Below are 10,630 nucleotides of genomic sequence, written 5' to 3'. Positions count from 1 at the left end.
GCAGAGCGGCCGTGCCGAGGCCCGGGCGGTGGAAGGCCGAGCGGCTGTCAGCTCAACACCCACCCGCTGGGCCCTGCCGAGAGCGGCTCCCTCCGCTCATCCCCGCCCTACCCGCGCTGGTCTCTCCAGTACCTGCTCCAGACCTTTATCCCCCCTGGAAACTTAGCTGTTGAGCCCGGAGTCTCTGCAGATCTCCAGGCTAGATCCCAGATCAGTTGCCCTGGCTGGGAGTTCTCTGGCGGCACACAGACAGAACAGAGAGTTTATCTGGAACCTGGAGTTGGCCAGGCAGGTGTGGTGACCTGCAGCTTGTTTTCACACAACTGGCCCCAGTGTCCCACTGCCTCTCTGTTTTCCTGTGGTTGCTCATCTATAATGTACCTTCATCACACCCGTTTCCCTAAACATCTCTAAAGCATTTTTGCGCAGTCATATAAACACCCAGAAATACCCCATAATGACTTTGTTCTTTCCTGACAAATATGTTATCATCTTTCCCCCTCATCAGTTAAAAAGTTCCAGTTTAATCTCTATGGGATGGAATGTTTGCTTCAGTGGCCTATCAGAGGCCTGGTCTTTGTCACAGTCTCGGTTTCCTCCTGGGTTTGTGTGTCTGGGGCTTACCTACCTTCTGTGTGTTGCCCAAGTCTTGCATGTTAAACAGCTGTTAATCCTTCCAGCCTGTACTTCTGAAAAGAAGGATGTCTGTGGATATGAAACAGGGTGAAAGGTAGAGAAAGACAATTCTATGTAATTATTTTCTCCCTTAAAAAAAAAGAAATACTATGTTGATTATAAATGTACCTCAGTATGGTGGGTGTCCCATTTTGTCCAATAAATGATGACCTACCTGCTATCCAGAACAGCTTCCATTCTCCTGCATGGAATCAAATGCACATTTTCAAGAAGTGTAGAGTATTGCTCTTGTCTATACTCTGTCTGGCTTGCTGACTATTCTAATATATAAAAGGAATTGTTATGCTGCCAATGGAAATGATAAGCCTTAATGCTGTCTTTTGAGAGTCTGATCCCAGTTGGCCACATTCTGGAAGTATCTGTCTCAAGCAATGGCCTACCAAATAAAGGATGTTTTTATTATACTACCTCTATCTTTTGTAACATATAACACTATTTCTGGTACATATTACAGAATATATTTGCTGTATACTCTTATGTATGCTGTATGATTCCAAATACAGAATATTTAATTTTGGTTCAGCTGTTAAGTTCTGTTAGAGTTACTATTATTATTATTATTATTATCATCATCATCATCATTATCATTATTCTCAGTCAGAAAAAAAACTGAACATTTTTTGTTTTCATTCAGTCTTTATCAGTCATTCAGGTAATCCTCCCCATAAGAGAGAAAGAGCTCTAAAGGAAGAACATTTGAATGTATTTCTGTACTCTCGTGGATTTTATGAACTTTTTGTTGTTTTCTTTTAATAAGACAGCCTCAAACACTTTTCTATATTTATGTAAAACTCTTACAAGCAGTGCATCCTCTAAACATCTGATGCATATCTAGAACTCCAAACCACATATGGAGATACTTGGTAATATCATAGCTTATAAAGTTCTTAGGACCATGATGGCAGCATGTTATGCTTAGTTTACATGGTTATATAATAATAAAGCTAACATAATAACTAATAAAGTCCTTATTCTTTAACTGTTTTTAAAAGAAATATGTCCAGTTTACCTTAAAATTTATATATATATATATATATATATTTTAAATCATGGACTGTCTTATTCTTTTGTTCTCACATAACTCTTTAAAAAAGCACCACCTTACTATTTACCCCAAAACACAAGTGTTTTGTTTTTCTACTTCTCCCCTATTATATTTTCGGCTTCTTGTTTGAATGGTTCATCTGAAATCACTTCTAACTGTTCTTGGTGTCTTTTAAACTCAAACATACAAGCCCTTGGCAGCAGGAGTTTGCTCTCAAAGCAGCAGTTTCAGGTCTCCTGGTCCCGGCTGGCTCTGATAACAGGCAGGTGTGTGAACAGCAGTGCTTGGGGTGATGTTTCTCCTGCTGTGAGACAGTGGGGCTTCACCCAGCAGAGATCATCTGCTGCCTGCATTGCTTGATGGGCCTGTATAATGCAGCAATCCTGTTCCACTCCTCGGCTTTTCAGATGGGACATAAACAAAATTGCTTACGACATTTCCTCCCCAAGCTAAAAGTATAAATAGGTCTCTTTTGTGTATGTGGACACTTGTGTGGACTGGGGTGGGGAGAAACAACTGCATTTATTGAGTGAGAGTAATTGCACACACCTTATCTGTAAGGTGTTCTTTCTGAACTGACAAAGCACTTTAACATTTTCTTTCTACATGTGATGACCAATTATAGTTTATAGATCTCTATTTTTTTATTTGATAGTTCGTTAAGATTTTTAGGTTCAATAAAAAAATTTTAAATTTTTTTTCTTTTTCATCCTGTAAGAGCCAGAAAAACTTTCACTTCTCCCAGTCAAAATGAGTGAACTCTAGTCTCTGGACATGAATGTGCTGTTTTACTTCAATAGTTCATATCTTGTTTTCTGTTTGAAAGTTGTATTTAAATATCAGCTAATACTTGCCTTGCAGAAAGCATTTTGTAAAGTAGATTGTGGGTGATGCTGAAGAAGTACTTTTGATTCAGAGACTTATAAAATATTCCAAAAGAAAATTGTATCTGTTTTTGCACAGTAAGTAGCTTTAGGGAAAATAGCTCGTTGGGAAAATGTTTTGAAATTCTACTGCTACTTAGTTCTCTGAATGTTGATGCCTTCCAGTATTTCTTAAGCCTTTAAAATAGGTTAATGTTTCTTGAGATGTTTGTTTGAGCATACAAGTATTTGACATAATTTGTAAGGTAAGTAGCCTTGCTTATGAAATTCCTAATCCACCTCAGGAAATAATCTTACTTATAAAGGTAAAGTAGAATAAAAAATATTTTCTTAGAGCATTTAGATAAATATTTATTTTAAAGGTGGGCAGGGGTTGTTCCTTTAAGGACTGGTATTTTCTGTTTAATTTACTATGAAAATCTTATATGTTTTACAAATAAGCAGAAGTGAGCAAACTTAGGTGAAATCTGATGAACCAAAGTTTTTCTTTTGGATAGACTGTAGGTAGCTTATTTCTCCAGTAGTAACTAAACAAGAGCAGAGCAAAACAGTTTACCTTAAGCAATCTAAGACTCAGATGAGGGAGCAAGCAGTGGACACAGAAATCAGACAAAATTCAAACCTTGAAATCAGTCAAAGGTGCATGTTATAATGATAATTTTTTATTAGTATTATTTGAAGGTTTCTGTTCTACCCTAAGCATGTTATTTCAGTCAAAATCTTATGGACAGCCTTACTGAAGAGGTGATTAGCACTACTTTAGTATTAATTATTATTATTATTATTATTAGTAGTAGTAGTAGTAATAGTAGTAGTAGTAGTAGTAGTTGTACTGAAGAGGTGATTAGTACTAGTGTTTCTTTCTTGATAGTCTGGGGCTTATGCTGCTCCTCAATGAAAATATCAGGAAGAGACACAAATTTTGGAAAGCACGGTAACATCTGGACATACCCCTGAATTGTCATTTAGGGCTGACATCATTCAGAATTGACTCTAAATTCCTTCCACCTAATATCCAGTCAATCATATTTTCTTTTCCTTTCATGACGAAGCCCTGAATTTTCATTCACAAATTCACAAATTTTTACAGATACAAGGACAAATCTGAAAAGGAATCTGCCCTAACAAAAATGAGTTGTTTGGATTTTTAAAAATACATGTTTTTTTAAGACCTTCGTGTTTGGCTGTGACAATCAAGATGCTAATTTTGCCTTCTCAGGCAATGGTGAATCATCCTTCAGTGCACCCTGCAAACATTTTGTTTTCATCAGACCCAGACAAGACAGAAATACACATCCGCTCCCACATTAAACCACTGATGTACCCTGAGGGTGTAATTGCCCTGTGCAGCACAAATACCTTTGAATTACATATGAATGAAGATCCCAGCTCCAGGATGCAGTGTCCCTTTGCAACTTTGTTGATTTTTAACAATTAATCTATTTTAAAAAGATTTTGATGCTAATACAGGAATTTCATCACAAAAGCTTAGTACTGGAGTCTGACAAAAGCAGAAGAAAAATGGTGATGGCCTCAGTGATTGCTCTGCTGATGTATTTTAAATATGTATGGGTTTGCATGGTCAGGTTTCGGGGGCTGGGGGTGGCCACAGGGCTGGCTTCTGTGAGAAGCTGCCGGAAATTTCCCATGTCCGGCAGAGCCAATGCCAGCTTGCTCCAGGATGGACCCACTGCTGGCCAAAGCTGACTCCAGCTGTGGCAGTAATCCCTCTGTGATAACATATTTAAGAAGAAAAGTTAATGTGCAGATGTAACACATCTCTGTGTCCAGAGAAGAGCAGAGTGAGAAAATGAGAGAAACAACTCTGCAGACACTGAGGTCGGTGGAGAAGGTGGGACAGGATGTGCTCCAGCTGCCAGAGCTGAGATTCTCCTGTAGCCCATGTTGAAGACTCTGATGAATCAGGCTGTGAAAACAGTCCCGTGGGGGAACCACAGGAATGCAAAGATCCTCCTGCAGCCCATGGAGGAGACCCACACCGGACCAGGTGGATGCCCAAGAGAACACTTAATCCTTCAGAAGCCTGCACTTCAGCAGGCTGGCAGGGATCTGCAGACCTGTGGAGGAAGTGTTGACACTTTCAGAAGCTCTCCAAACACAGACACAGAGTCTGGTTTAGAAAGGAGACATTGTTTATTCTGTGCAGGGTGCAAGGTGGAGATTTCTGCAAATCAAGCACACCAACTGTCAAAACTTTTTACTATTTATATATTTTACCGAACCAAAGCATTGATGTTTATTCACTATAAATTACACAGTTTTCTTATTAATTAATATTCTATTTTCTATTGGATAATTGTTCTCTTGCTTCTCATGCTAATTCGTCTGCATACTCAGTCTTTCTCTTGAGTCAGTGGGTTTCCTGGGTTGGTGGTCTGTGGATTTTGCCCTGCTGGAATTACCTTTTACTCAGTTTGAGCTGATTCAGCACGGTTGCTGAGTTGGTTTTATTAGTTTCTTCCTTATCTTGGATATTCTGCCAGATGTCCTTGTGGCCTGTAAATTATGCATTCTTTGTGGTTTGCCCTTCTTCCCAAGTTTTGTTTAACCTCCCTTTAGGTCCAAGATCATTAGAGCATGTCAAGCCCTAAGCCTTAGCAAAGCAAATAAGTAATTTTCCTTTCTAACACCTGGACATCACTCAGAGCTTGCTTGTTGGCTATCTGTTTCACATATTAAATCTTTGTTGTTGATGAGGCTTGAAAGTATACAAAGATCAAAAATCAAAAAACATCCTTTCTTAAGAAAATTATTACTTATTCCACCTTTTACAAGAGCAAGGCAGGACTCTGTTTCATAACCACTTCTCATTCCCTGTAACTCTTTGGGAAAATTGTTAACATTTTGGTGACTCCTGAGATGTCAGATCAAGAGGAGCCCACGCTGGAGCAGTTTTCTTGTTAGGACTTGTGACCCTGTGGGGGATCCATGCTAGAGTAGGCTGTTCTTGAAGAACTGCACCCAGTGGGAGGAACCCCATGCTGTAGCATTTCGTGAAGAGCTGTAGCCTGTGGGAAGGACTCACACTGGAGAAGTTTGTGGAGAACTTGTGTTTCCCGTGGGAGGCAGTGGGAACCCTACACTGGAGCAAGGGAAGGACTCCTCTCCCTGAGCAGTGGCAGGAACTGACCATAACCTCTATTCCCCGTCTCCCTGGGCCATGGCAGGGAGCATGAGGGGGGGAGGAGACAGAACCCTGAGGAAGGAGGAAGGGCAGAGGGAAGGTGTGCTTAAGATTTGTTTTATTCTCATTATCCTTCTCTGCTTCTGATTTGTAATAAATTCAATTAATATCCTCAAGTTGAGTCTGTTTTGCCTGTGACGGTGTTTGGTGAATGATCTTTCCCTATCCTTATCTCAACTCATGAACCTTTTATTACATATTTTTTCCCCTCCCCTGTCCTGTTGCAAAGGGGAGTAGAGTGAGAGAGCAGCTTTGATGGGTGCCTGGCATGCAGCCAGGGGCGACCCACAACAAGTAAAAAGCAGGACGGTATCAGGGAGGTCACAATATCTACATTTTGTTTGCCACAGTTAACAGTCTGGGGAGGAAAGACCTATGCACTGGTCTTATGAAGTTCATGGACAGATGCAAGGAAAACACCAGATGAACTAAAAACAGCTAAGGAGGCATCATTTGCTGGTGACAAACTAGTCTGAGTCCTGATTTTTGTATTTGTTACCAATTATTTATTTTTTATTTATGAAGACAGGAAATTTGATCATAAATCTCTTTTTTGCTTCTTCTCAAGTGCTGAGATGAGGTTAAGTCTTCAGCTCTGAAATGGCTAGACAGCCTGAAATCTTGATGGTTTTAATGATGATGATATATTCTGCACCTGTCTAAGGCTGTGCAGGTGCAGGCTTAGGTGCACTTACATAAGTGTTCTGTTTATTTTAGTATCCTCTACGAATTCTTCCTCTTGAGGAAGACCTGCTTTGGAGAACAGAAATTAGATTGAGATGTTGTCTCATAAGTGTTACGTCATTTCAGAAATTTAGAGCTGAAATTCACTACCACAATCCATGATTATCCAGACTTCCCACATTCTGCAAATTGCCCAAGATCTGAAAACTGGCTAGACAAAAGATTAAAAATAGCAGGTGATTACTTAATTCCTGGAATACATTCTTTTATTGAATGACTATCAAGGGAAAGCAGCCTTTATTCTTTTTAAAAGTACAAACAGTTACAAATAAAGAATTTTATTACAAAATGGATAGTTTTAACACTAGAGGCATGGAAAATTATTCCTATTAAAAAGTCTATTCCGACATTTTTCTTTCCTCTAAGGTATGATTGTAATAGGGGAAGGTTCTAATGTGCAGCTAGAGGACCACAGTATTAGAATTGTGCACTGGGGATCATCTCTGTGGCGAAATTTAAAAAGGAAATAGAAAAGTGCCAGTACCTGTGACCAGTATATGTGACCATACATTAATTATGTTATGTACAACTCTCTTTGGTGCATCACTTACAATGAAAAATACAGTTACTGTATTTGTTTCAAGTACTGCATTTATTTTGTTGATCTACATCTTATTTATGAATACCAAAATATTAAACAGATGCTGTAGAGGATGTAATATATCCTAACTGATAAATCTCTTACTAGGCTGAAATTAGCTCTTATTAAGATCTGAAATTACCCAGTATCTCCATTACTTGAAAATTTGAAAAGAACTTTTCCTCTAAATTTTTTTTTGGTAATCATATCTGAGACATAACTATTCTATGAAATTCCAGCATTTTTAAACTGACTAGCTATGGAGTCACTCACAATTGGCTAGGGAATTATTTAAAAATGCTCTCTTCATCCATAGGTGTTGATAAGGTCAGCATGTAGAATACTTCTACTTTGTCCTGGAAGCAGTGTATTGAACACTGAACATAATGGCTTGGGAGAACAAGTGTTTGTAGCTAAGAATTTCTTCAACCCAGTGATTTTTTACTAGTACTCTTGTCAAAGAGAAGATAGGTTTGAGTGGGATGGGGTTTAGCTGTAGAAATTCTGTGAAGCAACTGTGGTTGACTGAAACCAGCAGAGGGGAAGTAAGCATCTTTATTGACATGTACTGTTTATACTGCTTTTAGGAAAGCACCGTGTTTGCCAAGTTTACTTCCTCAAAATAATCTTTGGATAATTTCACCAGTGAATGCTTTCAACATTCAAATTTTAGCTCTGAAAGCCCATTTGACTATAGTATTATTCCTTCTCTCAGCGTCATAGCTTTTTACTGTGCAGCCTGTGACTGACAAGGTAGTGTTAATCAGCTCAAGTTAGAGTTGAACTCCAATCATCCTGCTTATAGAATGATGTTTATTCCTATCAGCAGCTGATATTTCCCTCATATGTGGACCAGTTCAGAATTCATTGATAGCTTTCCAAATTATTAATTGGGAAGAGTGTTATGTATTTGACTTTACATAGACTAGAATGTGACATTTTTGTTGCCCTGTCATGGAAACTCGAGATGAATACTGTGTCTCCTTTTTGATGTCCACTATAGTGCTTGAATTTACAAGTATTGTTGTAAAAACAGGAATAAAATTTAACATTTTTGATGTCCACATTCCCCCAAAGCCCCAAAACTTCACAATGTTAAAATCACTTTTCTCTATAATTCCTTAGATTCTGATCACTATGGACTTAATTTTTCTTTCAGTGACCCTGAATAAACATGTGGCTTTCCACATCTCAGACCTCTCAGACTTACATTTTAGCAGTTATATAAACAAGATTACCCAAAATTACTTCATCTGGATTAAATGCTTTTGAAAAATTTTTGAAAAATTACAGTGTGAAAAATTGCAGTTATTGCCCTGGAAACTTGACCTGTTGTATGTTTTTGTTTTCTTGTTGTTTTGTTTTGTGTGTGTGATTTTTTTTGTTTTACACAATATTTATATTTTTATATATATATTATTTTATGGAATTTTAGTTTGTGAAATAAAGTAGATCATCAGTGAGTTGCAGAGTAAATTTCTTCATGCCATGCTGTCACTTTGATTTAATTATACATTATGGGGGCTGAGTAAGCAGAGCATGTTCTGAGGTCTGATTCTTTATATTGTCTCAGCAGCCTGCAAGCAGGGTTACTTGTAACGGCTAAGGTGGCAGCTGCAGTGATATACATCCCTCCTCTAAGTTATGAAAAGGAAAAATACCATTTCATTTAATTCCATTTCATTTAATTCAGACTAGCAGTCACCAGTAGTCTACTGGTAATCTGAGGCAAAGATATCCAAGGAGAAAAATTGCCTCCATTATCCTGGTTCTCTGAGGGACAGCCCTGTGGCTGGGGAAGCTGAGCCCCCTGTCCATATTCTGCCATTGGCCAAAATTGTTTCATTTCCCTCCATCTCAGCTTCCTAAACTATACTGTATGAAAAACGATGTGACTTTCTTTGCAGAATATTTTGAGCACTGTTCTCGCTAGAGATGTGGGCTGATTTACTTGATTGTTGTTTTCTGTTATTGTTTCTTGACTTGTAACCAATTAAAATGGAAGTTTGGAATTGATTTCTCTACTGAAGCAATTGCAAGTGAAAAATTACAGAAAATTACCACTAGATGGAGTCAATGATTTTCTAAATTATTCTTCATAGCTCAGTATAATAGAGTTGCAAAATTATTATGATCACTGAGTTAAGTGGAATATGATAATTTAAGTAGCTCACCTGTATCCTGTTATAATTGCATTATCTGTTCTTTGAACTTTACAATTCTATGATTTTTCACTTCATGTAGAAAGATTTTTTACAATTTGAAGCTGAATAACAATATCTTAATATAATTCTTTATGAGATTTACAACATCCTGTATCAGTGCTCACTTTCCCTATTCATGACTCTAAGTTGTTCTTATGATTCTTCTCCATCCTGTCATTTCACAGGGTAAGTTCAATTGTAGTGGTTTCATCCTTTTTATTAATTAGAAGCTGATAAGTAGGGTGAATTGCCAGACATAATTTTTAGTTTATGTCTAACTAAAAAGACTGTTATGTGTTGTTCTGAAAAGCAGCTTGGATGTCATCAACAATCATAAAATGCCAGTGTTAAGAGTAAGCTGTGCTAAATTTACAAGCACAAAGATTATTCTGTTGGGACCTGCAACTTCAGCTTAGACCAGGATTATTGCAATATTTTTTTCTTGTTGCATTACTTAGTACAGTCTAGCTTCCTTATCTGAAGTTAGCTATCCAGTCAAAAATGTCACTCACTTTCGTTCTGTAAAATAAAACTTGTTTTCACTAAAGAGTTATCAAGATGTTCCAGCTTTCTTCCAATGGGACATTACTAGTGTGTTATCTATGAAATTGTGCAGGATACACACCATTCTCAATTTCATCTTCTGATGCTAGTGTCCTGCAGTCAGACTCTTTGCAGTTGTCTGTTGTACAGACAAATGAAAAAAGGACGTAAGATTTCCCTTCAATATTAGACTACTAGTAACAGGTAGATTTTTAGTAGTTTGTTGAAGAAACAACTTAGTTTCTTGCAAAGCAAATACACAATAGTACTTAATAGGAACTCTTTTACCTCTTAGTGAATATGATCACTAGTTAAGAACTCTTTTACCAGCACTGAATTTTATCTAATTCAGCTCTTACCTTATTTTATTTCTTCTGATAATTGCAAGGAAAAAAGTAATATGAATAAAAATTTCACATTACAATTAATGTTCCTGTTACTAGGCAAATTAGTTAATGTGTGATACTATTACCGAATTTCCAAGAATGTTAATTTATACCAATAAAGGAAAAAATAATGGTACCAAAAATAGAAGATGAAAATATTGTATATGTATAATACATAGGGAAAACCCCACACAAACAGAAAGGTTTCTGTTACCTAAATATTATAGGGAAAAAATGAGAAAAGTATGATTTTAAAATCTATTGCTGGCTGTAAAAAAAATCAAAATTGTAAATATTTAAAGAAAGCAGATAGTTTATATATTTTTTTCAAAATTTTCCTCAT

General features: G+C 37.3%; 1 long non-coding RNA gene across 1 annotated transcript in view; it reads left to right on the top strand.

The window, feature by feature from the left end:
• The window catches only part of LOC111930057 (uncharacterized), a 43,987-nt gene that overhangs the window by 359 nt on the left and 32,998 nt on the right, over window positions 1–10,630 (top strand). The gene's annotated exons all lie outside the window — the stretch shown is intronic.

This window comes from Cyanistes caeruleus, chromosome 6 (genome assembly GCF_971803275.1).
Source record: "Cyanistes caeruleus chromosome 6, bCyaCae1.hap1.1, whole genome shotgun sequence".
In the NCBI taxonomy this organism is placed as follows: domain Eukaryota; kingdom Metazoa; phylum Chordata; class Aves; order Passeriformes; family Paridae; genus Cyanistes; species Cyanistes caeruleus.
The sequence above is the reverse complement of the archived record's forward strand: the minus strand, read 5'-3'. Positions and strand labels throughout refer to the sequence as shown.